This window comes from Mixophyes fleayi (genome assembly GCF_038048845.1).
Source record: "Mixophyes fleayi isolate aMixFle1 chromosome 4 unlocalized genomic scaffold, aMixFle1.hap1 SUPER_4_unloc_5, whole genome shotgun sequence".
NCBI classification, from domain to species: Eukaryota; Metazoa; Chordata; class Amphibia; order Anura; family Limnodynastidae; genus Mixophyes; species Mixophyes fleayi.
This window is the reverse complement of record NW_027445891.1, coordinates 85,848-102,481: the sequence shown is the minus strand read 5'-3', so window position 1 is coordinate 102,481 and position 16,634 is coordinate 85,848. Positions and strand designations below refer to the sequence as shown.

At 39.7% G+C, this 16,634-nt stretch overlaps 5 non-coding genes across 5 annotated transcripts; all 5 read right to left on the bottom strand.

The window, feature by feature from the left end:
- Positions 1-353: 353 nt before the first annotated feature.
- Positions 354-426, bottom strand: TRNAV-AAC (transfer RNA valine (anticodon AAC)). The gene has a single exon. It is a non-coding gene; the product is annotated as a tRNA-Val (tRNA).
- Positions 427-3,295: 2,869 nt separating this feature from the next.
- On the bottom strand, positions 3,296-3,368 carry TRNAV-AAC (transfer RNA valine (anticodon AAC)). Its single transcript has one exon. It is a non-coding gene; the product is annotated as a tRNA-Val (tRNA).
- A 1,401-nt stretch (positions 3,369-4,769) lies between these two features.
- On the bottom strand, positions 4,770-4,842 carry TRNAV-AAC (transfer RNA valine (anticodon AAC)). The gene has a single exon. It is a non-coding gene; the product is annotated as a tRNA-Val (tRNA).
- A 2,877-nt stretch (positions 4,843-7,719) lies between these two features.
- Positions 7,720-7,792, bottom strand: TRNAV-AAC (transfer RNA valine (anticodon AAC)). Its single transcript has one exon. It is a non-coding gene; the product is annotated as a tRNA-Val (tRNA).
- A 1,401-nt stretch (positions 7,793-9,193) lies between these two features.
- Positions 9,194-9,266, bottom strand: TRNAV-AAC (transfer RNA valine (anticodon AAC)). Its single transcript has one exon. It is a non-coding gene; the product is annotated as a tRNA-Val (tRNA).
- Between the last annotated feature and the right edge of the window lie 7,368 nt (positions 9,267-16,634).

Here is a 16,634-nt window from a genome sequence, read left to right as displayed (position 1 = left end):
TGTCATGACCAAGAACAATGATGAGTGGTTCCTGGCAGATAAATGGCTTCCGCACACCATTCAATAAAGAAGCTGGGATGCAATGGTCGCATCCCCTTTCTATGTCTCCCTGAAACCTCATTGACATCATCCCTGTGACTTGTTTCTGAAAGACATAGAGAGGTTAGGTGCCCGACAGGAGCTATTGCTAAGATATACAGGAGGCGTATGGAAATGATTGTTAAATCATATATGAAGGTGGATAGGTAGATGGTGTTGCAATGACATTAAAAGTTCCCGTTGATACAACTATTTACAAGATGTTATATCAATTCTACATCTCACATGTCCTATATAAAAGGAGATCTAATTCTTGTTTCTGTCCGGTTTTGAACCGGGGACCTTTCACGTGTTAGGCGAATGTGATAACCACTACACTACAGAAACACCAGCTGTGAGCTTTGTTGACCTTTGCCACTGTAATAGAGAGGGATCCTTACTGACATTTAATGATCTGTATCTGGACTCAAATTGATAAAAGGATTTAATTATTTACACTGACTGTCTGAGGGTGTTATCCTACACACATCGAGGTATCCAGGGTCCCCATTTCCTAGTACTTCATTAGGGGTCCATCTTGGATGGTTGGTCACTTAGTAAAATCAGAATCCAGAGATAGTCCTTTCCCACCTTGTGTCTCATTATACCACATAGGTGTAGTATGATTGAATTCTGGTAAAATTTCCTAAATTATGGGGTGCCGTTCATTCTATGTGACATTCAGACATTTTTGTATGTGTCTCACAGTGATTAAAGTGGTTTCCTCACGCTGGGGAGAAGGACAGGGAATATTGTCGTATTTCGTTTTCATAATTTTTTGATCTTTTCATTTGTTTTTTTGTTTCATTTAAGTTTTACTCTTTTATTATTCCGTTGTAGACCTAGTATAGTTACAAGATCAAATTTACTATTGATGTATTGGTGTTAAGGAAGATCTGATCTCAACCTGAACACCCATAGTTGACACTACAGTCAACTAGCTATCTCCCATCACTATATGCGGAAGTGCACAGACACTTACACATTTTGAACACAGCACTCCCATTGAGTGACTAGGAGGGAAATAGCCATATGAATCAGTTCTTGCCCACTCATTGGAGCCTTTGGCTGTCAGTGCAACCTCTAAGTCGTCTCATAGCAATATGGCTGGTTTGACAACATAGAAAGACAGTGGTGAGGAAGTGTTGATTATGAGACTGACGCGCTACCTACTGTGCTAACGAGACCGCTTCACTGTATGCACATAACATTGAACAATGTTCTTCAATTCTATCTTCACTATTAACTTATTTATAAGAAGATGTTTTCTAATTCATAGTTATGTTTTGCTGCTGCTCTATGGTTAACTAATAAAATTAACCCCTTCCCGCTACAGGATGTAACGGTAATGTCTTGTTCAATTTTAGGCAGGGAGTTACGGCAAGTCACAGATCCCTGTGTCATGACCAAGAACAATGATGAGTGGTTCCTGGCAGATAAATGGCTTCCGCACACCATTCAATAAAGAAGCTGGGATGCAATGGTCGCATCCCCTTTCTATGTCTCCCTGAAACCTCATTGACATCATCCCTGTGACTTGTTCCTTAAAGACATAGAGAGGTTAGGTGCCCGACAGGAGCTATTGCTAAGATATACAGGAGGCGTATGGAAATGATTGTTAAATCATATATAAAGGTGGATAGGTAGATGGTGTTGTAATGACATTAAAAGTTCCTGTTGATACAACTATTTACAAGATGTTATATCAATATTACATCTCACATGTCCTATATAAAAGGAGATCTAATGCTTGTTTCTGAACCGGGGACCTTTCGCGTGTTAGGCGAATGTGATAACCACTACACTACAGAAACACCAGCTGTGAGTTTTGTTGACCTCTGCCACTGTAATAGAGAGGGATCCTTACTGACATTTAATGATCTGTATCTGGACTCAAATTGATTAAAGGATTTAATTATTTACACTGACTGTCTGAGGGTGTTATCCTACACACATCGAGGTATCCAGGGTCCCCATTTCCTAGTACTTCATTAGGGGTCCATCTTGGATGGTTGGTCACTTAGTAAAATCAGAATCCAGAGATAGTCCTTTCCCACCTTATGTCTCATTATACCACATAGGTGTAGTATGATTGAATTCTGGTATAATTTCCTAAATTATGGGGTGCCGTTCATTCTGTGTGACATTCAGACATTTTTGTATGTGTCTCACAGTGATTAAAGTGGTTTCCTCACGCTGGGGAGAAGGACAGGGAATATTGTCGTATTTCGTTTTCATAATTTTTTTAATCTTTTCTTTTGTTTTTTGTTTCATTTAAGTTTTACTCTTTTATTATTCCGTTGTAGACCTAGTATAGTTACAAGATCAAATTTACTATTGATGTATTGGTGTTAAGGAAGATCTGATCTCAACCTGATCACCCATAGTTGAAACTACAGTCAACTAGCTATCTCCCATCACTATATGCGGAAATGCACAGACACTTACACATTTTGAACACAGCACTCCCATTGAGTGACTAGGAGGGAAATAGCCATATGAATCAGTTCTTGCCCACTCATTGGAGCCTTTGGCTGTCAGTGCAACCTCTAAGTCTTCTTATAGCAATATGGCTGGTTTGACAACATAGAAAGACAGTGGTGAGGAAGTGTTGAATATGAGACTGACGCGCTACCTACTGTGCTAACGAGGCCGCTTCACTGTATGCACATAACGTTGAACAATGTTCTTCAATTCTATCTTCACTATTAACTAATTTATAAGAAGATGTTTTGTAATTCATAGTTATGTTTTGCTGCTGCTCTATGGTTAACTAATAAAATTAACCCCTTCCCGCTACAGGATGTAACGCAAATGTCTTGTTCAATTTTAGGCAGGGAGTTACGGCAAGTCACAGATCCCTGTGTCATGACCAAGAACAATGATGAGTGGTTCCTGGCAGATAAATGGCTTCCGCACACCATTCAATAAAGAAGCTGGGATGCAATGGTCGCATCCCCTTTCTATGTCTCCCTGAATCCTCATTGACATCATCCCTGTGACTTGTTCCTGAAAGACATAGAGAGGTTAGGTGCCTGACAGGAACTATTGCTAAGATATACAGGAGGCATATGGAAATGATTGTTAAATCATATATGAAGGTGGATAGGTAGATGGTGTTGCAATGACATTAAAAGTTCCTGTTGATACAACTATTTACAAGATGTTATATCAATTTTACATCTCACATGTCCTATATAAAAGGAGATCTAATGCTTGTTTCTGCCCGGTTTCGAACTGGGGACCTTTCGCGTGTTAGGTGAATGTGATAACCACTACACTACAGAAACACCAGCTGTGAGCTTTGTTGACCTCTGCCACTGTAATAGAGAGGGATCCTTACTGACATTTAATGATCTGTATCTGGACTCAAATTGATAAAAGGATTTGATTATTTACACTGACTGTCTGAGGGTGTTATCCTACACACATCGAGGTATCCAGGGTCCCCATTTCCTAGTACTTCATTAGGGGTCCATCTTGGATGGTTGGTCACTTAGTAAAATCAGAATCCAGAGATAGTCCTTTCCCACCTTATGTCTCATTATACCACATAGGTGTAGTATGATTGAATTCTGGTATAATTTCCTAAATTATGGGGTGCCGTTCATTCTGTGTGACATTCAGACATTTTTGTATGTGTCTCACAGTGATTAAAGTGGTTTCCTCACGCTGGGGAGAAGGACAGGGAATATTGTTGTATTTCGTTTTCATAATTTTTTGATCTTTTCATTTGTTTTTTGTTTCATTTAAGTTTTACTCTTTTATTATTCCGTTGTAGACCTAGTATAGTTACAAGATCAAATTTACTATTGATGTATTGGTGTTAAGGAAGATCTGATCTCAACCTGAACACCCATAGTTGAAACTACAGTCAACTAGCTATCTCCCATCACTATACGCGGAAGTGCACAGACACTTACACATTTTGAACACAGCACTCCCATTGAGTGACTAGGAGGGAAATAGCCAATGAATCAGTTCTTGCCCACTCATTGGAGCCTTTGGCTGTCAGTGCAACCTCTAAGTTGTCTCATAGCAATATGGCTGGTTTGACAACATAGAAAGACAGTGGTGAGGAAGTGTTGATTATGAGACTGACGCGCTACCTACTGTGCTAACAAGGCCGCTTCACTGTATGCACATAACGTTGAACAATGTTCTTCAATTCTATCTTCACTATTAACTAATTTATAAGAAGATGTTTTGTAATTCATAGTTATGTTTTGCTGCTGCTCTATGGTTAACTAATAAAATTAACCCCTTCCCGCTACAGGATGTAACGGTAATGTCTTGTTCAATTTTAGGCAGGGAGTTACGGCAAGTCACAGATCCCTGTGTCATGACCAAGAACAATGATGAGTGGTTCCTGGCAGATAAATGGCTTCCGCACACCATTCAATAAAGAAGCTGGGATGCAATGGTCGCATCCCCTTTCTCTGTCTCCCTGAATCCTCATTGACATCATCCCTGTGACTTGTTCCTGAAAGACATAGAGAGGTTAGGTGCCTGACAGGAACTATTGCTAAGATATACAGGAGGCCTATGGAAATGATTGTTAAATCATATATGAAGGTGGATAGGTAGATGGTGTTGCAATGACATTAAAAGTTCCTGTTGATACAACTATTTACAAGATGTTATATCAATTTTACATCTCACATGTCCTATATAAAAGGAGATCTAACGCTTGTTTCTGCCCGGTTTTGAACTGGGGACCTTTCGCGTGTTAGGCGAATGTGATAACCACTACACTACAGAAACACCAGCTGTGAGCTTTGTTGACCTCTGCCACTGTAATAGAGAGGGATCCTTACTGACATTTAATGATCTGTATCTGGACTCAAATTGATAAAAGGATTTGATTATTTACACTGACTGTCTGAGGGTGTTATCCTACACACATCGAGGTATCCAGGGTCCCCATTTCCTAGTACTTCATTAGGGGTCCATCTTGGATGGTTGGTCACTTAGTAAAATCAGAATCCAGAGATAGTCCTTTCCCACCTTATGTCTCATTATACCACATAGGTGTAGTATGATTGAATTCTGGTATAATTTCCTAAATTATGGGGTGCCGTTCATTCTGTGTGACATTCAGACATTTTTGTATGTGTCTCACAGTGATTAAAGTGGTTTCCTCACGCTGGGGAGAAGGACAGGGAATATTGTCGTATTTCGTTTTCATAATTTTTTGATCTTTTCATTTGTTTTTTGTTTCATTTAAGTTTTACTCTTTTATTATTCCGTTGTAGACCTAGTATAGTTACAAGATCAAATTTACTATTGATGTATTGGTGTTAAGGAAGATCTGATCTCAACCTGAACACCCATAGTTGACACTACAGTCAACTAGCTATCTCCCATCACTATATGCGGAAGTGCACAGACACTTACACATTTTGAACACAGCACTCCCATTGAGTGACTAGGAGGGAAATAGCCATATGAATCAGTTCTTGCCCACTCATTGGAGCCTTTGGCTGTCAGTGCAACCTCTACGTCGTCTCATAGCAATATGGCTGGTTTGACAACATAGAAAGACAGTGGTGAGGAAGTGTTGATTATGAGACTGACGTGCTACCTACTGTGCTAACGAGGCCGCTTCACTGTATGCACATAACGTTGAACAATGTTCTTCAATTCTATCTTCACTATTAACTAATTTATAAGAAGATGTTTTGTAATTCATAGTTATGTTTTGCTGCTGCTCTATGGTTAACTAATAAAATTAACCCCTTCCCGCTACAGGATATAACGGTAATGTCTTGTTCAATTTTAGGCAGGGAGTTACGGCAAGTCACAGATGCCTGTGTCATGACCAAGAACAATGATGAGTGGTTCCTTGCAGATAAATGGCTTCCGCACACCATTCAATAAAGAAGCTGGGATGCAATGGTCGCATCCCCTTTCTATGTCTCCCTGAAACCTCATTGACATCATCCTTGTGACTTGTTCCTGAAAGACATAGAGAGGTTAGGTGCCCGACAGGAGCTATTGCTAAGATATACAGGAGGCGTATGGAAATGATTGTTAAATCATATATGAAGGTGGATAGGTAGATGGTGTTGCAATGACATTAAAAGTTCCCGTTGATACAACTATTTACAAGATGTTATATCAATTCTACATCTCACATGTCCTATATAAAAGGAGATCTAATTCTTGTTTCTGTCCGGTTTTGAACCAGGGACCTTTCGCGTGTTAGGTGAATGTGATAACCACTACACTACAGAAACACCAGCTGTGAGCTTTGTTGACCTCTGCCACTGTAATAGAGAGGGATTCTTACTGACATTTAATGATCTGTATCTGGACTCAAATTGATAAAAGGATTTGATTATTTACACTGACTGTCTGAGGGTGTTATCCTACACACATCGAGGTATCCAGGGTCCCCATTTCCTAGTACTTCATTAGGGGTCCATCTTGGATGGTTGGTCACTTAGTAAAATCAGAATCCAGAGATAGTCCTTTCCCACCTTATGTCTCATTACACCACATAGGTGTAGTATGATTGAATTCTGGTATAATTTCCTAAATTATGGGGTGCCGTTCATTCTGTGTGACATTCAGACATTTTTGTATGTGTCTCACAGTGATTAAAGTGGTTTCCTCACGCTGGGGAGAAGGACAGGGAATATTGTCGTATTTTGTTTTCATAATTTTTTGATCTTTTCATTTGTTTTTTGTTTCATTTAAATTTTACTCTTCTATTATTCTGTTGTAGACCTAGTATAGTTACAAGATCAAATTTACTATTGATGTATTGGTGTTAAGGAAGATCTGATCTCAACCTGAACACCCATAGTTGACACTACAGTCAACTAGCTATCTCCCATCACTATATGCGGAAGTGCACAGACACTTACACATTTTGAACACAGCACTCCCATTGAGTGACTAGGAGGGAAATAGCCATATGAATCAGTTCTTGCCCACTCATTGGAGACTTTGGCTGTCAGTGCAACCTCTACGTCGTCTCATAGCAATATGGCTGGTTTGACAACATAGAAAGACAGTGGTGAGGAAGTGTTGATTATGAGACTGACGCGCTACCTACTGTGCTAATGAGGCCGCTTCACTGTAAGCACATAACGTTGAACAATGTTCTTCAATTCTATCTTCACTATTAACTTATTCATAAGAAGATGTTTTCTAATTCATAGTTATGTTTTGCTGCTGCTCTATGGTTAACTAATAAAATTAACCCCTTCCCGCTACAGGATGTAACGGTAATGTCTTGTTCAATTTTAGGCAGGGAGTTACGGCAAGTCACAGATCCCTGTGTCATGACCAAGAACAATGATGAGTGGTTCCTGGCAGATAAATGGCTTCCGCACACCATTCAATAAAGAAGCTGGGATGCAATGGTCGCATCCCCTTTCTATGTCTCCCTGAATCCTCATTGACATCATCCCTGTGACTTGTTCCTGAAAGACATAGAGAGGTTAGGTGCCTGACAGGAACTATTGCTAAGATATACAGGAGGCCTATGGAAATGATTGTTAAATCATATATGAAGGTGGATAGGTAGATGGTGTTGCAATGACATTAAAAGTTCCTGTTGATACAACTATTTACAAGATGTTATATCAATTTTACATCTCACATGTCCTATATAAAAGGAGATCTAACGCTTGTTTCTGCCCGGTTTCGAACTGGGGACCTTTCGCGTGTTAGGCGAATGTGATAACCACTACACTACAGAAACACCAGCTGAGAGCTTTGTTGACCTCTGCCACTGTAATAGAGAGGGATCCTTACTGACATTTAATGATCTGTATCTGGACTCAAATTAATAAAAGGATTTGATTATTTACACTGACTGTCTGAGGGTGTTATCCTACACACATCGAGGTATCCAGGGTCCCCATTTCCTAGTACTTCATTAGGGGTCCATCTTGGATGGTTGGTCACTTAGTAAAATCAGAATCCAGAGATAGTCCTTTCCCACCTTATGTCTCATTATACCACATAGGTGTAGTATGATTGAATTCTGGTATAATTTCCTAAATTATGGGGTGCCGTTCATTCTGTGTGACATTCAGACATTTTTGTATGTGTCTCACAGTGATTAAAGTGGTTTCCTCACGCTGGGGAGAAGGACAGGGAATATTGTTGTATTTCGTTTTCATAATTTTTTGATCTTTTCATTTGTTTTTTGTTTCATTTAAGTTTTACTCTTTTATTATTCCGTTGTAGACCTAGTATAGTTACAAGATCAAATTTACTATTGATGTATTGGTGTTAAGGAAGATCTGATCTCAACCTGAACACCCATAGTTGAAACTACAGTCAACTAGCTATCTCCCATCACTATACGCGGAAGTGCACAGACACTTACACATTTTGAACACAGCACTCCCATTGAGTGACTAGGAGGGAAATAGCCAATGAATCAGTTCTTGCCCACTCATTGGAGCCTTTGGCTGTCAGTGCAACCTCTAAGTTGTCTCATAGCAATATGGCTGGTTTGACAACATAGAAAGACAGTGGTGAGGAAGTGTTGATTATGAGACTGACGCGCTACCTACTGTGCTAACAAGGCCGCTTCACTGTATGCACATAACGTTGAACAATGTTCTTCAATTCTATCTTCACTATTAACTAATTTATAAGAAGATGTTTTGTAATTCATAGTTATGTTTTGCTGCTGCTCTATGGTTAACTAATAAAATTAACCCCTTCCCGCTACAGGATGTAACGGTAATGTCTTGTTCAATTTTAGGCAGGGAGTTACGGCAAGTCACAGATCCCTGTGTCATGACCAAGAACAATGATGAGTGGTTCCTGGCAGATAAATGGCTTCCGCACACCATTCAATAAAGAAGCTGGGATGCAATGGTCGCATCCCCTTTCTCTGTCTCCCTGAATCCTCATTGACATCATCCCTGTGACTTGTTCCTGAAAGACATAGAGAGGTTAGGTGCCTGACAGGAACTATTGCTAAGATATACAGGAGGCCTATGGAAATGATTGTTAAATCATATATGAAGGTGGATAGGTAGATGGTGTTGCAATGACATTAAAAGTTCCTGTTGATACAACTATTTACAAGATGTTATATCAATTTTACATCTCACATGTCCTATATAAAAGGAGATCTAACGCTTGTTTCTGCCCGGTTTTGAACTGGGGACCTTTCGCGTGTTAGGCGAATGTGATAACCACTACACTACAGAAACACCAGCTGTGAGCTTTGTTGACCTCTGCCACTGTAATAGAGAGGGATCCTTACTGACATTTAATGATCTGTATCTGGACTCAAATTGATAAAAGGATTTGATTATTTACACTGACTGTCTGAGGGTGTTATCCTACACACATCGAGGTATCCAGGGTCCCCATTTCCTAGTACTTCATTAGGGGTCCATCTTGGATGGTTGGTCACTTAGTAAAATCAGAATCCAGAGATAGTCCTTTCCCACCTTATGTCTCATTATACCACATAGGTGTAGTATGATTGAATTCTGGTATAATTTCCTAAATTATGGGGTGCCGTTCATTCTGTGTGACATTCAGACATTTTTGTATGTGTCTCACAGTGATTAAAGTGGTTTCCTCACGCTGGGGAGAAGGACAGGGAATATTGTCGTATTTCGTTTTCATAATTTTTTGATCTTTTCATTTGTTTTTTGTTTCATTTAAGTTTTACTCTTTTATTATTCCGTTGTAGACCTAGTATAGTTACAAGATCAAATTTACTATTGATGTATTGGTGTTAAGGAAGATCTGATCTCAACCTGAACACCCATAGTTGACACTACAGTCAACTAGCTATCTCCCATCACTATATGCGGAAGTGCACAGACACTTACACATTTTGAACACAGCACTCCCATTGAGTGACTAGGAGGGAAATAGCCATATGAATCAGTTCTTGCCCACTCATTGGAGCCTTTGGCTGTCAGTGCAACCTCTACGTCGTCTCATAGCAATATGGCTGGTTTGACAACATAGAAAGACAGTGGTGAGGAAGTGTTGATTATGAGACTGACGTGCTACCTACTGTGCTAACGAGGCCGCTTCACTGTATGCACATAACGTTGAACAATGTTCTTCAATTCTATCTTCACTATTAACTAATTTATAAGAAGATGTTTTGTAATTCATAGTTATGTTTTGCTGCTGCTCTATGGTTAACTAATAAAATTAACCCCTTCCCGCTACAGGATATAACGGTAATGTCTTGTTCAATTTTAGGCAGGGAGTTACGGCAAGTCACAGATGCCTGTGTCATGACCAAGAACAATGATGAGTGGTTCCTTGCAGATAAATGGCTTCCGCACACCATTCAATAAAGAAGCTGGGATGCAATGGTCGCATCCCCTTTCTATGTCTCCCTGAAACCTCATTGACATCATCCTTGTGACTTGTTCCTGAAAGACATAGAGAGGTTAGGTGCCCGACAGGAGCTATTGCTAAGATATACAGGAGGCGTATGGAAATGATTGTTAAATCATATATGAAGGTGGATAGGTAGATGGTGTTGCAATGACATTAAAAGTTCCCGTTGATACAACTATTTACAAGATGTTATATCAATTCTACATCTCACATGTCCTATATAAAAGGAGATCTAATTCTTGTTTCTGTCCGGTTTTGAACCAGGGACCTTTCGCGTGTTAGGTGAATGTGATAACCACTACACTACAGAAACACCAGCTGTGAGCTTTGTTGACCTCTGCCACTGTAATAGAGAGGGATTCTTACTGACATTTAATGATCTGTATCTGGACTCAAATTGATAAAAGGATTTGATTATTTACACTGACTGTCTGAGGGTGTTATCCTACACACATCGAGGTATCCAGGGTCCCCATTTCCTAGTACTTCATTAGGGGTCCATCTTGGATGGTTGGTCACTTAGTAAAATCAGAATCCAGAGATAGTCCTTTCCCACCTTATGTCTCATTACACCACATAGGTGTAGTATGATTGAATTCTGGTATAATTTCCTAAATTATGGGGTGCCGTTCATTCTGTGTGACATTCAGACATTTTTGTATGTGTCTCACAGTGATTAAAGTGGTTTCCTCACGCTGGGGAGAAGGACAGGGAATATTGTCGTATTTCGTTTTCATAATTTTTTGATCTTTTCATTTGTTTTTTGTTTCATTTAAATTTTACTCTTCTATTATTCTGTTGTAGACCTAGTATAGTTACAAGATCAAATTTACTATTGATGTATTGGTGTTAAGGAAGATCTGATCTCAACCTGAACACCCATAGTTGACACTACAGTCAACTAGCTATCTCCCATCACTATATGCGGAAGTGCACAGACACTTACACATTTTGAACACAGCACTCCCATTGAGTGACTAGGAGGGAAATAGCCATATGAATCAGTTCTTGCCCACTCATTGGAGACTTTGGCTGTCAGTGCAACCTCTACGTCGTCTCATAGCAATATGGCTGGTTTGACAACATAGAAAGACAGTGGTGAGGAAGTGTTGATTATGAGACTGACGCGCTACCTACTGTGCTAACGAGGCCGCTTCACTGTAAGCACATAACATTGAACAATGTTCTTCAATTCTATCTTCACTATTAACTAATTTATAAGAAGAGGTTTTGTTATTCATAGTTATGTTTTGCTGCTGCTCTATGGTTAACTAATAAAATTAACCCCTTCCCACTACAGGATATAACGGTAATGTCTTGTTCAATTTTAAGCAGGGAGTTACGGCAAGTCACAGATGCCTGTGTCATGACCAAGAACAATGATGAGTGGTTCCTGGCAGATAAATGGCTTCCGCACACCATTCAATAAAGAAGCTGGGATGCAATGGTCGCATCCCCTTTCTATGTCTCCCTGAAACCTCATTGACATCATCCCTGTGACTTGTTCCTGAAAGACATAGAGAGGTTAGGTGCCCGACAGGAGCTATTGCTAAGCTATACAGAAGGCGTATGGAAATGATTGTTAAATCATATATGAAGGTGGATAGGTAGATGGTGTTGCAATGACATTAAAAGTTCCCGTTGATACAACTATTTACAAGATGTTATATCAATTCTACATCTCACATGTCCTATATAAAAGGAGTTCTAATTCTTGTTTCTGTCTGGTTTTGAACCGGGGACCTTTCGCGTGTTAGGTGAATGTGATAACCACTACACTACAGAAACACCAGCTGCGAGCTTTGTTGACCTCTGCCATTGTAATAGAGAGGGATCCTTACTGACATTTAATGATCTGTATCTGGACTCAAATTGATAAAAGGATTTGATTATTTACACTGACTGTCTGAGGGTGTTATCCTACACACATCGAGGTATCCAGGGTCCCCATTTCCTAGTACTTCATTAGGGGTCCATCTTGGATGGTTGGTCACTTAGTAAAATCAGAATCCAGAGATAGTCCTTTCCCACCTTATGTCTCATTACACCACATAGGTGTAGTATGATTGAATTCTGGTATAATTTCCTAAATTATGGGGTGCCGTTCATTCTGTGTGACATTCAGACATTTTTGTATGTGTCTCACAGTGATTAAAGTGGTTTCCTCACGCTGGGGAGAAGGACAGGGAATATTGTCGTATTTCGTTTTCATAATTTTTTGATCTTTTCATTTGTTTTTTGTTTCATTTAAATTTTACTCTTCTATTATTCTGTTGTAGACCTAGTATAGTTACAAGATCAAATTTACTATTGATGTATTGGTGTTAAGGAAGATCTGATCTCAACCTGAACACCCATAGTTGACACTACAGTCAACTAGCTATCTCCCATCACTATATGCGGAAGTGCACAGACACTTACACATTTTGAACACAGCACTCCCATTGAGTGACTAGGAGGGAAATAGCCATATGAATCAGTTCTTGCCCACTCATTGGAGCCTTTGGCTGTCAGTGCAACCTCTACGTCGTCTCATAGCAATATGGCTGGTTTGACAACATAGAAAGACAGTGGTGAGGAAGTGTTGATTATGAGACTGACGCGCTACCTACTGTGCTAACGAGGCCGCTTCACTGTAAGCACATAACATTGAACAATGTTCTTCAATTCTATCTTCACTATTAACTAATTTATAAGAAGAGGTTTTGTTATTCATAGTTATGTTTTGCTGCTGCTCTATGGTTAACTAATAAAATTAACCCCTTCCCACTACAGGATATAACGGTAATGTCTTGTTCAATTTTAAGCAGGGAGTTACGGCAAGTCACAGATGCCTGTGTCATGACCAAGAACAATGATGAGTGGTTCCTGGCAGATAAATGGCTTCCGCACACCATTCAATAAAGAAGCTGGGATGCAATGGTCGCATCCCCTTTCTATGTCTCCCTGAAACCTCATTGACATCATCCCTGTGACTTGTTCCTGAAAGACATAGAGAGGTTAGGTGCCCGACAGGAGCTATTGCTAAGCTATACAGAAGGCGTATGGAAATGATTGTTAAATCATATATGAAGGTGGATAGGTAGATGGTGTTGCAATGACATTAAAAGTTCCCGTTGATACAACTATTTACAAGATGTTATATCAATTCTACATCTCACATGTCCTATATAAAAGGAGTTCTAATTCTTGTTTCATTCCGGTTTTGAACCGGGGACCTTTCGCGTGTTAGGTGAATGTGATAACCACTACACTACAGAAACACCAGCTGTGAGCTTTGTTGACCTCTGCCATTGTAATAGAGAGGGATCCTTACTGACATTTAATGATCTGTATCTGGACTCAAATTGATAAAAGGATTTGATTATTTACACTGACTGTCTGAGGGTGTTATCCTACACACATCGAGGTATCCAGGGTCCCCATTTCCTAGTACTTCATTAGGGGTCCATCTTGGATGGTTGGTCACTTAGTAAAATCAGAATCCAGAGATAGTCCTTTCCCACCTTATGTCTCATTATACCACATAGGTGTAGTATGATTGAATTCTGGTATAATTTCCTAAATTATGGGGTGCCGTTCATTCTGTGTGACATTCAGACATTTTTGTATGTGTCTCACAGTGATTAAAGTGGTTTCCTCACGCTGGGGAGAAGGACAGGGAATATTGTCGTATTTCGTTTTCATAATTTTTTGATCTTTTCATTTGTTTTTTGTTTCATTTAAATTTTACTCTTCTATTATTCTGTTGTAGACCTAGTATAGTTACAAGATCAAATTTACTATTGATGTATTGGTGTTAAGGAAGATCTGATCTCAACCTGAACACCCATAGTTGACACTACAGTCAACTAGCTATCTCCCATCACTATATGCGGAAGTGCACAGACACTTACACATTTTGAACACAGCACTCCCATTGAGTGACTAGGAGGGAAATAGCCATATGAATCAGTTCTTGCCCACTCATTGGAGCCTTTGGCTGTCAGTGCAACCTCTACGTCGTCTCATAGCAATATGGCTGGTTTGACAACATAGAAAGACAGTGGTGAGGAAGTGTTGATTATGAGACTGACGCGCTACCTACTGTGCTAACGAGGCCGCTTCACTGTAAGCACATAACATTGAACAATGTTCTTCAATTCTATCTTCACTATTAACTAATTTATAAGAAGAGGTTTTGTTATTCATAGTTATGTTTTGCTGCTGCTCTATGGTTAACTAATAAAATTAACCCCTTCCCGCTACAGGATATAACGGTAATGTCTTGTTCAATTTTAAGCAGGGAGTTACGGCAAGTCACAGATGCCTGTGTCATGACCAAGAACAATGATGAGTGGTTCCTGGCAGATAAATGGCTTCCGCACACCATTCAATAAAGAAGCTGGGATGCAATGGTCGCATCCCCTTTCTATGTCTACCTGAAACCTCATTGACATCATCCCTGTGACTTGTTCCTGAAAGACATAGAGAGGTTAGGTGCCCGACAGGAGCTATTGCTAAGCTATACAGGAGGCGTATGGAAATGATTGTTAAATCATATATGAAGGTGGATAGGTAGATGGTGTTGCAATGACATTAAAAGTTCCCGTTGATACAACTATTTACAAGATGTTATATCAATTCTACATCTCACATGTCCTATATAAAAGGAGTTCTAATTCTTGTTTCTGTCCGGTTTTAAACCGGGGACCTTTCGCGTGTTAGGTGAATGTGATAACCACTACACTACAGAAACACCAGCTGTGAGCTTTGTTGACCTCTGCCATTGTAATAGAGAGGGATCCTTACTGACATTTAATGATCTGTATCTGGACTCAAATTGATAAAAGGATTTGATTATTTACACTGACTGTCTGAGGGTGTTATCCTACACACATCGAGGTATCCAGGGTCCCCATTTCCTAGTACTTCATTAGGGGTCCATCTTGGATGGTTGGTCACTTAGTAAAATCAGAATCCAGAGATAGTCCTTTCCCACCTTATGTCTCATTATACCACATAGGTGTAGTATGATTGAATTCTGGTATAATTTCCTAAATTATGGGGTGCCGTTCATTCTGTGTGACATTCAGACATTTTTGTATGTGTCTCACAGTGATTAAAGTGGTTTCCTCACGCTGGGGAGAAGGACAGGGAATATTGTCGTATTTCGTTTTCATAATTTTTTGATCTTTTCATTTGTTTTTTGTTTCATTTAAATTTTACTCTTCTATTATTCTGTTGTAGAGCTAGTATAGTTACAAGATCAAATTTACTATTGATGTATTGGTGTTAAGGAAGATCTGATCTCAACCTGAACACCCATAGTTGACACTACAGTCAACTAGCTATCTCCCATCACTATATGCGGAAGTGCACAGACACTTACACATTTTGAACACAGCACTCCCATTGAGTGACTAGGAGGGAAATAGCCATATGAATCAGTTCTTGCCCACTCATTGGAGCCTTTGGCTGTCAGTGCAACCTCTACGTCGTCTCATAGCAATATGGCTGGTTTGACAACATAGAAAGACAGTGGTGAGGAAGTGATGATTATGAGACTGACGCGCTACCTACTGTGCTAACGAGGCCGCTTCACTGTAAGCACATAACGTTGAACAATGTTCTTCAATTCTATCTTCACTATTAACTTATTTTTAAGAAGATGTTTTCTAATTCATAGTTATGTTTTGCTGCTGCTCTACGGTTAACTAATAAAATTAACCCCTTCCCGCTACAGGATGTAACGATAATGTCTTGTTCAATTTTAGGCATGGAGTTACGGCAAGTCACAGATCCCTGTGTCATGACCAAGAACAATGATGAGTGGTTCCTGGCCGATAAATGGCTTCCGCACACCATTCAATAAAGAAGCTGGGATGCAATGGTCGCATCCCCTTTCTATGTCTCCCTGAAACCTCATTGACATCATCCCTGTGACTTGTTCCTGAAAGACATAGAGAGGTTAGGTGCCCGACAGGAGCTATTGCTAAGATATACAGGAGGCGTATGGAAATGATTGTTAAATCATATATGAAGGTGGATAGGTAGATGGTGTTGCAATGACATTAAAAGTTCCCGTTGATACAACTATTTACAAGATGTTATATCAATTCTACATCTCACATGTCCTATATAAAAGGAGTTCTAATTCTTGTTTCTGTCCGGTTTTGAACCGGGGACCTTTCGCGTGTTAGGTGAATGTGATAACCACTACACTA